The sequence below is a fragment of the Neocloeon triangulifer genome, unplaced genomic scaffold (genome assembly GCF_031216515.1).
Source record: "Neocloeon triangulifer isolate White Clay Creek 2 clone unplaced genomic scaffold, ASM3121651v1 ptg000009l, whole genome shotgun sequence".
NCBI lineage: Eukaryota > Metazoa > Arthropoda > Insecta > Ephemeroptera > Baetidae > Neocloeon > Neocloeon triangulifer.
This window is the reverse complement of record NW_026775551.1, coordinates 526,393-542,213: the sequence shown is the minus strand read 5'-3', so window position 1 is coordinate 542,213 and position 15,821 is coordinate 526,393. Positions and strand designations below refer to the sequence as shown.

At 37.1% G+C, this 15,821-nt stretch overlaps 1 protein-coding gene and 1 non-coding gene across 3 annotated transcripts in view; one reads left to right on the top strand and one right to left on the bottom strand.

Moving 5' to 3' along the window:
* The window catches only part of LOC132195066 (voltage-dependent calcium channel gamma-5 subunit-like), a 203,657-nt gene that overhangs the window by 59,899 nt on the left and 127,937 nt on the right, over positions 1-15,821 (bottom strand). The window lies entirely within an intron of this gene.
* On the top strand, positions 1,781-1,852 carry Trnac-gca (transfer RNA cysteine (anticodon GCA)). Its single transcript has one exon. It is a non-coding gene; the product is annotated as a tRNA-Cys (tRNA).

Here is a 15,821-nt window from a genome sequence, read left to right as displayed (position 1 = left end):
TCTTGGCCAGATAAGAATTATCAAAATCTTGGTCCAACATAATAAGAAAGAACTTCGAATTAGATAAAAATTTACTGGAATTTTCCAGTAGACCTGATTCTGATTTTTAATTTTGCAAGTTGTTAGTCACTTGTGCTGACACTATTTCTTTAATATTTCATAATTATATTGAAGAAGGCCCTTTTATAATTATGCATGTAGTAAAATTTGGGAATTTTAAATGATTAATAAAGAGATTTAATTTAAATTAGGAACATTTTTAAGTTTTGTGTTGTGTCACTGTTCAAGTTGCGTAACATTTCTCATTGATATAGACTTGTTTGCAGCATATAAATATTTAAAACAGAGCAATCACGAGTGCTTTTGCATAATTGAGCCAATATTGCGCGAGCGAACTTGCTCTGGCCAAGCGGTAAATATCAAAACATAACGAATGGGCCTCTGCTTTTTTTTGTGCGGCTACGTCATGCACAGCAGGTGTATCATTGACGTGACAGCGCTTGATGAGTCATTAATATTTATGACTGGCAATCAACTTTTGATTCGCCTACATACGTCAAACATCAACAGAAATCGCGTAATTCAAATCCACTGCAAATTTGTTTAAACGCGAGCAGCGTTTTTGCAACCCAGTCGTGTATTTCCCAGGGGTAGCCAAAAAGCAAAAGCTTCACGGCGATGTTTGGTTTAAAGAAATCAACACGCATTTTCACTGATTCGCAAAAATCAGGACGCTTGATTTGTTACATTGAAGCAAAAACAAAAATGTTCAAGCCTAGGAAAAAATTAAAAGACTGAAAACAAATAAACAAAAATGGACGAATAAACAAAACAATAATAAAAAAAAATAGTGATATAAATAAATTTTTAATGAATATATATTTCAATTTTTTTTACCGATAAAAGTGAGCTTGCTGTTGGAAATTGTGCAAAGTTATCGTGAAAATCTTTATTTCCTCCGTGCCAGAATTAAAAAAGGGAAAAGTATAAAAAAGTGGCGACTCGTTTTTATTGCGAAAGCAGGATAAATTCGTGCATTATAAATATTCATCTGCAGCGCGGCAGGAGGAGCAGCCCCAGAGGATAATTTCGCTCCAGCTCTTTTCTCGCCCGCTCGCTCGCGCTCCAGAGAGCACTGTGTCGCAAAATAATTAGGAGAGGACGCCATTATGCAAATTCCGAGGACGCACACTGCACTGCACTCTCTCAAAATCTGCTCTAGCCGCGCCAAGAGGGATTTTTTTCCTAATGTGCTGAATTTGTCACTTCACTTCCCCCGTCTTTTGAATCAGTCCAAAGGCTCTTTCAGCTAAATTAATGAATAGCATGTCTGGAATTTTTTGCACAATCCATCATTGCTTTTTTAAATCAGGGAGAGTGCCGAGTGACCCGAAGGCAAATATCATTTTTCCATTTGACCAAATTGTTTTAAACTAGAAGTGCAATTTGCAGCAGATTAAAATAAGTTGTTTTTTTATTTAAGGTAAATTTTGTTATATTTCCATGAAATATTAAAAACAAAAGGAAGATTCGTTAATAAAAATTATATTTAAAAATTGTCATTATGTAATAATTTTGAGCAACACAGTTAAGTGCTGACTTATGCACTGATTTAATTGTTATTCAGCGCGAGCAGCGAAAAGCAGCCGCGTGGGCAAAACTAACGTGGGCGAATTCCTTTCTTCTTGTCTGCTTTTTATCTGCGTAGGAATCCGCCTCGTCGACTCTCTGGCCTCACTCGGCGAGTCGATTACTATAATTTGCCAACTGTCTTATAAGCGGGGGTATAGCTCAGTGGTAGAGCATTCGACTGCAGATCGAGAGGTCCCCGGTTCAAACCCGGGTGCCCCCTCAATTATTTTTGCAACTTAGTTAAAGGCATAACTTGATAGCTCATAATTAACATTCTTTGGAAAAAAAATGTGCTTTAAACTTTTAATCAAATATAAAGTAATAGTTGCACTGAACTTAAACAATGCAATACAAAATTGTTAATTTTTATTTAAATTAAGTCTGGTATAATTCACATTACAGTTTTTGTCAATTTCTTTTGAGAATAATTATTATTGATATATACATAATAATTTCTTTTGTAAAAAAATTGTCTGTTCTTGTTAATAAACAACCTTTTTTTAGCAGTTTTCCCCCATTTCATTTTTGCACAAACTCCAATTTATAAATAAGCCCTGTCTTTTAATAGGGATGGTTGGCAATTAAAAAAGGGTCGGAATTTAAATGCGCATGTTTGCTCGCGGCAAACAAGAAGGAAGGTACTGGAGGGCCAGTTAGTCGGCTGCTAAGTGCTTTTTCGAGAGCACACGCCTCTTCACCGCCGCCACATGAATAAGAAAGTGCCCTTTTCCGACCAACACACATGCAACTCGAAGCAAATATTCGCTCGGCTTAAGCACTTAATTTGATTAAAAGCCGCTCACCACCCCACAAACACCCCTAGTTCCTCTGCAATTTCATCCAACTTTCCACTCTTGTGGCAAAAGCGGACTGATTATTCCCTGCCATGAAAGCTGCTGATCGAATAAAAACGATTTGGTTAAGGAGAAGAATAAAAAAATGTAATTTTTTTAATTTTGAAACAAAAAAATGTGATTAATTAATGACTTAAATTTATAGAAATAGTTTTTTATTCATGCAAAAATGTGGCCTCGGTTAATTAAGAAATTTAGATTTTTTTTCGCAACACAGAAGACTACAGAACTGCACAGAATCTGATGATTCTAACAAAATTATTATTTTCTTCAGATAGATATGCGTGTTTTTTTCTGTTCTAATTAGTGTAGAGAAGTGTTTGTGTTTTAAAGAGTGAAGCAGGTTCAGGGTTTAATTTTTAAGACCTGGTTTTACTGAAACTGTTCAAGAAAAACTTGGCTTTATGGCATACATGCCAAAATTTTGACTATATTAAATAATAAATTTATTTCAAAATGACACAAAAAATCAAGAACTTCATCAAATTTTTGTGTCATTCAAAATTAATTTCTTAATAAAAATAAAAATTTAGGCATGTATGGGCATGTAATTCTTTAAAGCCGAGTTTTTCTCGCACTGTTTCATTGAAACCATATAAAAACCTCTTATAAATCATTATTTCAAATTATTTACATAAATTCAAACATTCTTTTATTTAAATAAAAGAATATGACCAAATATATTGAATTTGTTTATGAACAAATTAAACAATCTGATGAAGAGATTGATCCATGAAACGATTAATTTAAATAATTGAAATAATTAATTTATAGCTATTGCCTTACAAGGCGTCACCACAAGGTTAATTATTTTCATAGCATTTTTTCTACACCGACTCCACCGAATTGAAAACACGATTAATAATTATGGAGTCATTAGATTAAAATTTATGATAACATTCGCAAGAGGAAAAAACCGTAATTCCAGGCGAAAATTTTTGGGAAATCCTGCTCGACGGAGCACGTGTGTACTTTGTCAGTTTTTCTCATGAATATGAAAATCCACATACACGAAGCAGACGCCCGCGTGTGTGTATAATAAGAGAAATGAAATTTGCAGATATTTTTTGCTGCACGCACAGAGAGGGGCACGTTTTGTATTCACCCCGTAGAAAACAGAGGGCGCCGTCGGAAAATTAGCAAAAAGCGCGTCTCTCTGTTTTTTGTATGTCCTGTGAATACAACACACGCTTTGCGATTCTCAGCCAAAGGCCACAGATTGCTGGTGTAAATTCGGCCGCGAGCAAATCCCCAGCCATCAATTTAATCGTGATCGCCGCTTCGCCCGTCGGCTGACCCCCGGCAAGGGTCGATTTTTTTATTTTGCCACCGGTAGCGATTTTTATCTGCATGTGTGTGCAAGGCCAGAGCAAGAAGAGTGTCTATCGGACCATCCATCTGCGCCCTCGGGTGCTCTTTTCGCAGCGCGCGCCAGCAAAACCGATTTTTTGATTTCGCCACGGCGCACCCCAATGTTGCTTCACGATTTATGACTGACAATAAGTTTCTACGACCGAGAGCAAATGCATTTTTCCCTCGCCCATCTCGGCACAATATTTTTCACATTGGGGATCATCCCATAACACGCGCGTCTAACTGAAACTTGACATATTCTTTACTTACCCAAATAAAATTGACAATTCCAAAATTTTATCTTATCAAATGATATTTAAATTTTTTAGATTTCTTAGGAAAATGTAATAAATAATAAAAAATTTAATAAAAAATTCCAGGAGAAGAACAATTTCTTTAAATTTTGTATATTTTTTTCTAAAAGAGATCTGTAAACGAGTATAAATTTCCAATTTTCAACATTTATTGGAAATCTTCTTTTTTTTTAAAGAGATATATTTTATTCGTGGTAAAAGAATTTCACGATCGAGAGTTGATTCATGGTGATTTGAGTTTAAAATCGGCTTTTCCGCGATGGGTTTTGATTTTGAGAGTTTAATTTTTTATTTTTTAATAAATAGGACAAATATCTTCTTTTTTTTCTTAAACAATTAACAAATTACAAAAACAAAATCCATATAGGAAAAGCCAATTTTAAATTCAAATCACCAAGCAGATTAAAAGTTAAAAAATTTTCACTTGAACTTTAAAACAACACCACCTTTTGGAATCAGTTTTCCTTTTATTGTTCCATTTTTCATTTTATATTTTTTATACAAACTGGGGTTGACAATTTTCAATTTTTTATAAGAATAGATGTGCAAATATTTATATTTTTTTCCTCAATTTTGTGCGACTTGACTGATCTTTGGAATTTCTGAAACGCTGCAAACTTGAGAAGCAGAACCTTTTGGGAAATCAAAATTCCTGATGTGTTTATCTTTTTGAGTGCAAAGTGTCACTTCGCCTTTGGCCACGGCCCGCTCACTTTTGCTCCCCTAAACAGCTCAAGAATATATGAACGGAAGGGACGTTTTCAAGAGAGATGATATTTCTGCGTGTGTGTGTGTGTGTCGGGGAGATTTGGTGAGATTACCGCTCGCCACGGTGGCACCAGTCAATATTTCAGCCGGGGCTTTACCTTTGAACCTTGCAGCTAATCAGGCTTAGGCGGCGCGCGTTTCAGGCCGAGGGTTCTTAATCTTCTCAGTTTTCCTGCTCGCAATAATAATAATCAAGGCTGGAGCAAAAAAGAAAAGAAAAAAGTCACTTTTTGGGCGGGAAAAAGCGAGCAAGGGAATCGCTGGCGGCGGACGTGAGACAGCAGCCGGGGTAATTTAGAGACAAAGCCGGGGAAGCACAGAAAAAAAACGAGAAGCGCTTTTTACTCCTGTGCGTTTTAATTTCCGAAAGATGATGATATTTAGATAGCATCAGCTGCTGCTGCTTCTTGGCGGCCGGCAGGAGACAATTTAAAATAAGCATCTCTCTTTCTGTCTGCCGAAAGAAAAATGGAGAGAGAGAGAGAGGAGGAGGAAGACGTCTAGCTCCGGCCATAATTTGCATTTTGATTGAAAGTTGTAAAGAAAAATATTATCGTCGTCGTCAGAGACGCGCAGCATCATCTTCAAAGCAATAAAAATTGGCTTTAGGTGCAGCGAGAAGAGGCAGGGGCTATCGAGGAAATATAACGCCGGAGGTCGGATGGACCGACTTGATCTGTTGCGTCAAACCGCGCGCCGCTTTTTTGCTCCTACCAGGTTTCGCCCCCTCGGCAACTTGGAGCCAACTTTCCTCGCCAACTAGACAATGAAAAGTTTGTCCGCTGTATTATCTGCTAACACGAGTTTTGCCAAAACAAGGAAGTCAACTTTTTTATTTCTTAACACAAACGTACTATGAGTTTTTACTGAAAACTGTTTATCAATTATCACTGGAAAATTAAACAAGATAAAAATCTACAAGCAAAATATTTTGGGATTATTTTTTTATGAAATTCAAAGTGGCTTTTTTCGTAGAAATATTTACATTAAATTCATAAGTTTTTTAAATAATGTTTTTTTTTTGCAATTGTTGTTTGCTTAATCTTACAGTTCAATGCTTGCAAACAACATTTTAGTTTTCTCTCGCTGCCGGTGAAGTGCAAACATATAGTCTGCGCGCTTTTTCCGCTCGTGCTGTTTGAGCGAAACAATAACGAGAGCAGGCGAACTACGGAATAAAGAGCAAATGAACAGCTAACGTGCGCGCACGCTGAGCAAAAAAGTTTGCGAGGTTCTTTTTCGCGAGCTACAAATTACAATTGGCTGCAGAGTTTATTGCACCAGTCAATTAGCGAGTCTGAAAGAACATTTGTTTGGCCGGCAAACAAGAGCGGAAAAAAAGAAGAGTCAGTCATAACCGGAGAGAGGGTGTGTTTTGCCTGGCAAGCAGCGAATGTAACACGTAATGGCCGCGCAGCGAGAGAGGCTCATTGCGTATTCAAATTAATTCAGCTCAGGTTTTGTTTGCACCATCATGTGCCGTTTCAACTGCCGACTTTATTATTAGCACGCAGCAGCCGAGCAACAGTGAGTACATCAAAGAGGCGCCTGATTGACAGCGGCGGCAGATAAAAAGGAAGGCGATCCTCTTGCTCGTCGATTCGCCAATTTCCTGCACGTCAAAGTTCAATGCAAATGAGCTTCCAAGCTACAAAATTTTATTTCGTTTGGAAAATAAATCGAATCTGAAACCAGCACATAAAAATCAATCAATATTTACTCATTTATAGAAAATATTTTCAGATAGAAATTTTCAGCACTGTAATTTTTTTGCTATTAATTTCCAAGGAAAATAAGGTATATATAAAATTAGCACCTCTCTTGAGAGTCGTGTTGTCTCATTTTCAAAAGAAGGGATGAAATATTATCACTTAATCTGTGCGCAATCTCTCGAGCATAAAATCGGAGGGACGGCGCGAAAAGAGGCGCGCGCTCTGCTGCGTCCAGGTGTCAATTTTCGCTTGATGAAATTCGCCGCCATTAATTCGCGCTGCGAGAAAGGCCAGGGGAAATTAAATATAGAGCCCCTGTAGCTCGCTGCGCGATGATTTAGCAGATTAGCCCCCGACGAAGAAATGGATACTGCGCCGCGTGGCTTAATAACAACGCACGCACACAACAACACCCCCTGACTAATAAATCTAGCCGAATTACCAGCTCCAGTTTCAGCGCCGGAATTGCCCAAAGACGGCTATGCCGCGATCAACATTCTATGAGTGATTGTTATTATTCGAGTTGGTCGGCGGAGTTAATAATTGCGAAATGTTATCTTAAAACTGCAGGACTGGTGAATTTGTGCAAGATAACGGGCGAAATTGGTTGGAAGAAGATTCGTACTTGCAAAAATTCATTTTTAAAAACTAAAAGAAACCTCAAAACCACCCGAATTATAATTTACTCATCTAGCTCAAACACCGCCGAGAAAGGTACGCTCAAACACATACGTTACCATATTCTGATCATTATTATTATAAAAAACAATTTTTTTCAAGTATTTTTTCAATTCAGTTTTAAATTTCGTGTTAAATTATTGTTTTGTTTAAAAATGTAACTTAAAATAATTGTTCATGAAAAATGTAGATAATATTTTTTAAAGATTATCATTGTTTATTCTTAACAAGTAGTAATATTGATTTTTGAACATATTCTCTTGTCAGAATTATTTCACAACTCATGAATTCGCTGCAGCCGAAATATGAATTGTTTTTTCTTAAACAGCGAGTAAACAACTCCAAAAAACCCATCGAGGATAAGCCGACTTTAAATTCAAATCAATATCAAAGAAACCACATTATTTTTTCATTAAGATTCAAAACTTAAAAAAGGAATTGTTTGAAATTTTATTGCTCCCGATCCGATTCCAATTGAAGTGAAAAGACACACTTTTAAAAATCTTATCCAAAGATACATAAATGGTACATAAATTTCCGACTCCTGTATTTTCGGCATTTTTTGTATGCTTGTTCTTTTTTATGTCGATGCATGTTTCCGCTTTTTTTTGCGTTGTATGTACCATGAATGAAGAATAAATAAATAAATAAGAAAAATTTAAATAAGTTTTTAAATTTGTTCAAGTTTTGAGGCAGAATCGATTTTTAATGAGAATAAGCCCCTAGTGAGTTTTATGGTGGTGTGGCTGCTGAGAGAGCACGCACATGCATTTGTTTGAAATAAGTTGGTAGACAAAGTTTTGCATAGACTTGTCCTCATTAACGAAAGCCCTCTGTCATATAGTTGGATATCTTTTTCGCCATTGTCTCCGGCTCGTGCGGCGACGAGAAGTTGTGCCGTCACGTTGCGGCTGCAACTCTCGTCCGAGAGCATGATATTGGTGTTGTTGTCGCGCCTCGGGGGAGTCGCCGCCCAATTACATTAGACGCGCGTACGCACATGCGAAACTAGAGCCCTTCTCATTTCCATCTTGCCGCGCTTGCATTTGGAATCGACAATAAGCAAGGCTGCGTGCGAATTAGCTGAGCGGAAATCCTATCATCTTCAAAGTGGCACACCCGCTGCAGGGTGGAATGTAATGATAATAATTGCGAGTGCCGCCCTCAGACGTTGCAAATTATTTGTCAAGTCTCACGTACCGGCAGCGCAAACACATACAGAGGACTCACCTATTGATGGAAATAAGATAATATATCATGACCCCAGGCCTGAGCAGTTGTAGACGTAACAAGCTTACCTGAAACAGAAACAGAAAAACAATGGTTTTAATTAATAATTACAGAAGATCGCTGTCAACTGTAAAAAAGTCACTATTTTGTAAAATTTAATTAAAAATCATTTATTTATTTAATATTCTTCTCAATTTGATACAGAAAAAATTAAAATGAAAATATATTTTGTTAAAAAAAAATAAAAAGAATAAACAACACACTTTAAAGTAGATTTCAAGAAAAATTGATTTCAGGCTCCTAGTTGCAAAAAGAAAAATATAAAAACAAAAGGACAACTGACGCTAAAGGGTAACCTGTAGTCTGCTAGTGGTTTTTTTTGTCCAATTGGAAAATAATAATAAGTATGGAAATGAAGATTCGGGCTTTTCCTCGTTGCAAAAAATTGTTTTTATTCAAAAACAAACGGCTCTACCAGTTTTGGTCACGGTCTGCGACCCTATTTCATGAGCAAGAAAAATACAAAAAATCAGCAAAATTCCAATAATAAGTAGGAGGAATTTATGAAAAATTTAAAATAAAATTGGGAGTTTTTAATTTAACAGACAAAAATTGCAGAAATTAATTAAGCAATCACGTCAGTCAATAGCTTCATTCTGTGATTAATTTTCAGGATAGTCAAGGATAGTAAGGCTTTTATGCCAAATTCAATGTAATCTGACACACTCGCTCGCTACTGATTAGCTTTTAGAGGTCAGTTGTAAAACATTTAATATCCTATTTGCCCAGTCTTTATTTTTCACTAAATTCAATGACAAAAACAAAAATAGTATAGTTTTTTTTTTCATTTAAAATTAATCTTTAATAATCATTGACACATAAGAGAATTATATTTAAATATATTTTTATAAAAAAAATTATGAAAAATTATTTATAATTAAAATATTTTTATTTTCTTCTGTCTAATTTAATTTTGCATAAATAAGTTTCTATTTGGATCGAAATTTTAAAATTTTAGTTAATTTCGGTGTGGAACATCAGAACTCAATATAAATTATTATTTTATAAATTTGAGTGTCTGTTATTAATGCGTTGGCCTTAGCAACAATTTTGCGGTCAGATGGATTCGTGTTCTCCTCTCTTGCCAGCCATTGCTGTCTGCTTTTGCTTGTCTCTCGTTAGCGCAAAGTTTGAATGACTGGTGCTGGGCTCGCGACCGAGATCTCTGCAAGTCCAGGGAAATGTCGTCATCTTAGAGTCCATTTCCTGCACGCCACTCAAGGCCTGCTCGCTTGACTGACTGACTGCGCGAGGCCTATTTCCTCCTTTCGGCCAGCGAAACTTGGCATTTCTCGGGTTGCCGCAACTTGCTCTCTCGCAAAACAGCTTGTCAGCGAGCAGCGCCTCGAAAACGCATGAGTCGTAATGGAAATTAACCCATTAAAAACTAGAAATTATTTTCTCTTCCTTACTTTACAAGTTTTATCATAAACTTGATTCATAAAACAGGATTGTTTAAGCACTTGGAAAACAAAAGTTAGACTTGCAAGTGAAGGCAAGTAGAATTTTTCCTCCTGAAACCAACTTTTAATATTTGAATTCTATTGTGGACATTTTAACTTTCAATCGATAAATTTTTCTCAGTTTCAAGTGGTTTTAATATTTTCATGACATTTGAAGGTTTACATCACTTTGCCTTTTAGAATACAGGGTAAATTTTCCCTGGTTAGAAAATGATAAAAAAAACGATCTGGCCGCGGAGGAGAGCAACAACAACGCAGATAACAGCGGGAACTTCATTCAAACAATAGTGATGCCATACGTGAAAGGAAAAGCAGAGGCAATTAAAAGGATGATTAATAAACACACCCAAAAAGTGAGAATCGCGTTCACAAGCAAAAACACTTTGAAAAAACTTTTAATGCGTGTAAAACCGAAAATGCCACAGTCGGAAAAAGAAGTAGTGTACAAAATTAATTGTAAAACGTGTGATAGAGCATATATTGGTCAGACAAAAAGAACTTTGAAAACACGAGTGCGCGAACATATGCGAGCGTTAACAAAACCGCAAGACGAAGATGCACCGAATCACAACAAACTGGCGATGCACGCGCAAAAAACAAATCATGACATCGCCAGCATTATTCACCGCGAGAAAAACTACAAAAAGAGAGTGGCGGCAGAATCAATGGCCATGGTGGCGATCGGCAATACAATCAGCCAGCCGAGTTTGACGGTTGAAAAAATCTGGTATAAGCCCATCAAGGCGGCCAAAAATTATTTCAAAGAAAAAAGCAAGTGTTCATGGCCGGCGCCGCCAAGAGGGAGAAGAAAATCAGTCGCGGCAACAGCCCTCCGCTCGCCAGGAGAAAACAGGAGAAAGAAAAAGAGTGCCGCCGCGCCTATTGCAAGTGCACAAAAGAGCAATAAACCCATCCGCACCCACAGGTATCAGCTTAGGCCGCGCACAAAATAAAGAAATATGCAGACAGCAGTGGCGACGAGTGAATACAATGCAATCCCAAAACATATCTTTTACCCGAAAAACCAACCGAAAAATAATTTAGTCTTCTCTCGACCACCGCCGAGAAAGGTACGCTCAAAACACACGCTTAAATATTCTGACCAAAATTATTATAAAAACTTATTTGGTTTTTGAAAAATATTTTGAAGTATATGTCAAATTTTTGTTAAAAATTATTGTTTGTGAAGAAATGTAAATTTAAATAATTTTTCAAGAAAAATTTGTCAATTTGAAAGAAAAATAATTTTTGAAAAAATATTTAATTTTGTACTAATTTTTGTCAAAATGTTTTTCACAGCTCATGAATTATGGCTGCAGCCCGCAGCCGAAACATGTAGAGCAGGATATTGTTTTTCTTAAACAATAAAAACTCACAAAAACCCATCGAGGAAAAGCCGAATTTAAATTCAATCCACAATTAAAAATTTGTTGACTTTCAGATTAAGGAATAAACAAATTGACAAATTATTAAACTTTCATTCGACTGACGAGAGGTCGAAAGGAAGAAAGCACCGTCTTTTGTTGAGACCTATAAATTCTTCTCTTATGGAGAACAAAGCTTGTGCTGCAGCCAATTTGGCCACTTTGGCAAGCGGCGACGACGTGTAGTGTGTCTTTCGTCCTGGATGGCTGGCTCTGCATGTGTGTTTACCTCGAGTAATTGTTCCGGCGCAACAATTGTCCCCCGGCTGTAATTATGGCTTCTCGTCGTCGTCGCCCTGTTAGCAGCAGCCCATGCATGTGCATTTAGCAAGTCGAGCCGTGCACACCATCACACACAGGTGCACACTCACACAACAATGCGCGCAGATGTATCGACTGAACACACACCCTCGGCAAACAACACGCTAATCTTGGATTAATAGATAGAGACTCCTGCTGCCCTGGCCATCATTCCACCTCACTTGCTCTTCCAACCAACTTAATTACGCTCACTTAGTCAATGATAGATTCTCGATTGGTGCAGGTCCTTGTATCAATTTCAGTTATTTTTATTTATTTTGAAATTATTGTTCGTTAAATTGTTCTTTAAAAAGATATGCCAGTCTAAATTTTTTACCATCTATTGGGGTTGCATTGAGATACATTTCTGAGATTTCCTAAGGATTTCCCCTGCCGCTACCCTTTCTATGTAAAAAAAAATATCTTTAAAAGGTGGCGTGTTTTTTAATTTTTTTAGTATTTTTTCTGTTCCTTGCAGAGACATGAGACTTGCGCCTTTCGATAGGAAATTTCATTGGCTTTCAAAAACTTATGTAGTTTTATTAAAATGTGGCCATTTTTGGCGCCAAAATTTTTGACTGTTTCAAAAAAAGTAAAAAATTTGTCATCATTTTTATTGACCTGGCTTTTAGCTCTAGCTCTTATGAAAAACATTTTGGTGAAAAGTGCTTTAAACAAAACTTGTAGGACATTTAACTGTGCAATTTTTTTTGTATTCAACATTTTCTTCTAAATCCAAATCGGCAAAAATTATAAAGGCGGTTCAGTTGAAAAATCGGGTGTTCTGCTCTGCTCAGATCTTATGGGTGAAAATCAAGCAAGTGCAAGAGGACTCAAAATCACCTGAGGTGCTTCCCTTGTATAGGATGAATTGTGCCAATTTATAGACATTATTTCCTCTCAGCCGTTCAAATTTGAGAATAACATAAATTGAAAAAAATATTCTAATATTTTTTTACGAAATTCAGTCAAAATTTTCAAAAAGCTCAAAAACTACAAAAATATGTATTTTCTTTTGTCCTCGAAATAAAATTAGGTTCAAAAATTTAAATATTTTGTCAAGTGTAAATGTTTCCATAGTTTTACTCATTTGTGCCCTGCAAAGGGGCAAAAACAAACATTGAATAGTTGATATAGTTACAAATAATACAACTTTTTAAATATCAAAACTATTATAAAGTGATTTTTTCCGGTGATGTTTTGCACTGTACCGATACTGATGCCATCTTAATTTATCAATAGAAATCAAAGGGTTGAATGAAACCAGTCTCATGACAACACCAGACCTGACTTGTGGTCTTCCGGTCGCTGCCAGCAGAGTTGACTTTGCTTTTGGACGGACGACAAAAGACAAACAATGTCAGTCTGCTGGAAGCTCCATCTCCCATTATTGGCAAACTGCTGACCAATTACTCTGTGTCTGGTGGCGCCAGCACCAGAGCAATGCACCTGGGTCTTGCTCGGAGCGCGCACGCAGCAGCCGCCCTGTTTACTCTGCGCCTTGTAATTTCTGCCTCCGCACACAGGACATCCGTAATTACAAACGAGATGCCACCCTGCGCGTTCCTCTCGTGTGTACACACTCGCTACACACGCCCGATTCAATTCACAGCTGATTTAGTAGCGAAGCCATTATCTCGTCGGAAAGTGATCATTTCCATAAAACCAAATTAATTTCGGCTGACAATTTGAATCAAATTTGGGCTGAAAATACATTTTTATCGCGCATGTAAAATTTTCCTTGTAAACAATCACAACGTTTGGACACAAATTATTCTTCTGGATACTAATTCATTTAAAAATGATAATAACCTCATTGTATATTGATAAAATGAGCAGTGATTTTCAGTGCTCATTTTCGCCGAATTAATTAATTTTGGAATTAAAAACAAAAAGAAAACGTAAAATGCCTAAATTAGAATTCCAAAAATCATTTAAAGAACATTCCTAATATTTTACTTTTCAGTTTGTCTTTTTCAGCATCATCAGTCGCCGCTAAACTAAATTTATGCCAGCGAAAATAAGATTATGCCAGCGAAAATAAATGATGCTTGATTTCAATAAAGACAAACCCAAAATCAAAATAAAAAAAAGACAAAATTGAGTGGCGCCACTAAAAAGGGCACAGGCTGACAAGACTTTGTCTTAGCCTGACCCTAAAAAAAAAAAAAATTAAACAACAATAATAATTATAGTCAATTCAATATTTCGGCAAAATTTCACTTTAAAAACCTCTGGTATTTGTAATTCCAGGGATCACAATCAGACAAAAATTAACCCTTGGTGCACTTTTTACGTAATTATTAGTTTGAAACTTGAAAAATTAACTTTTTAGTAATTAAATTATGATTTATGATGGTGTAAAAAAAAACTTAAAAAATTCAAAATCCAAATTACAAGTCCCAATTTTATTTATTTTGTTTTGTAGTCTGAATATTTAATGTTTTGCATGAATGATATCCTTTCAACCTTTACAATTCTGCATCGCTCACACAAAAGTTGAGCCGTTGCAAATCCAACGAGCGCACTTTCCTTCAGCAAACATCAAATGAGTGAGAGGGCAAAAGCGAAGAATGTGCTTTCGATATTATTTGCCCTGTGCTCGCTCTCTCTCGCAACACGCACGAGATGTATTTTGCGAGCTCCAAACTTCTTGGGCTTCTGCGAGCAAACAGACTTCGCCGAAGCACAAAAGCGGCGCGCAACAGAGGGAGTCATTCCGAATTCGCTCGCTCGCTATTTTCCCAGATTTATATTTCGTCGAGTGCTCATCACTTTCGCCCCCTTCCTGTTTACCTTTCATCACAAACGCAGCGGCATTAAATTTCGGTGGAATTCTCTCTCATTGTCGCGCCCGCTTTGCATCTATCCCAGCTAATTCCGCGCACCGTGCTATGTGTTACAAGAGAGAAAGCGAGAGCAAAAGAGCACGTAACCCTGAGTGGGTTCTTTGTGTGATTGTGCTGATGTTGGGAGTCGAAAGGCACGCAGGAAACAAGCCCAAAAAAAGGAAGAAAGAGTGCTGCAAAGAAAAGCTAAAAGGGGCCGGCGCGGATACGTTGGCTACATTTGGCCATTTTCCCGATTACTCAGCGTTTCTTCAAAGGCAAGACGAAAGAGAGAAAAATTTTACATTTTGCTTTTAAAATCCCAACATTACGAGTGTTGAAAGGATGAAGCACGTGTTTTCTTTTCTTGCCTGAAAGAAAAAAAAATACTCGGATAGAATTTGCAATTTTGCACATTTTAAATATTTCCACCTCACGTTCGAGTTAAAGCCTAATTGGTAATCCACTTTGGGTTAGGAGTGCTTTGTTGGGCTGGGGACTTTCCATCTCATTAACTCGGCGGCTAAGTCTTTATTGCGTACGCGCAGCCACAAAACTAAACTTTACGCTCGGCGGCAGTTCGCGGTGCGCGTCGGGGGATTGGAATGGCGCTGCGCGAATAATATCCTCGTGCTTTATTGTTGGTGCGCGACGTTTGACTGAGCGAAATAAAAGCCTCTGTAAGTGCCTCGAGACATTTATTTATTTTACTTTCGCTTAATCCGAATATAATGGCCAAACTTTCCTTGTTCGCCGAGAGCAGCAGTCTTTATTCGCATTTCGGGCGATTTCCGTCGCGTCAATCAACTCGTCGTAACGGCCAACAGAGAAGAGTTTCATTGCTCCAGAGACACGTGTTTCTTTCAATATTACGATGTGTGCGCGCGGGAGAGAGAGAAAGAAAGAGGTGTGCGAAATACCTTGTGGGCAATACATCATTCCCCAGCAACTAGTGAGCTGTCCATAGAGGAACTCAATTGATCTTGTTTCACCTTACCAGCTATCTCGTTTCTCAGAATACCGAAATTGACGCTTTTGAAGACAACGATAGGTGTAAAAAATGAGGTGAAGATTAAATTTCCAACTATTATATATATTAATTTTATCTTATTTATTTATTGTTTTGAATTTAAAATCGGCTTTTTGTTAGAAAATTTACAGCAGTGGTTTTGGTATATATCTATTATATTCCAGACTATGATTTT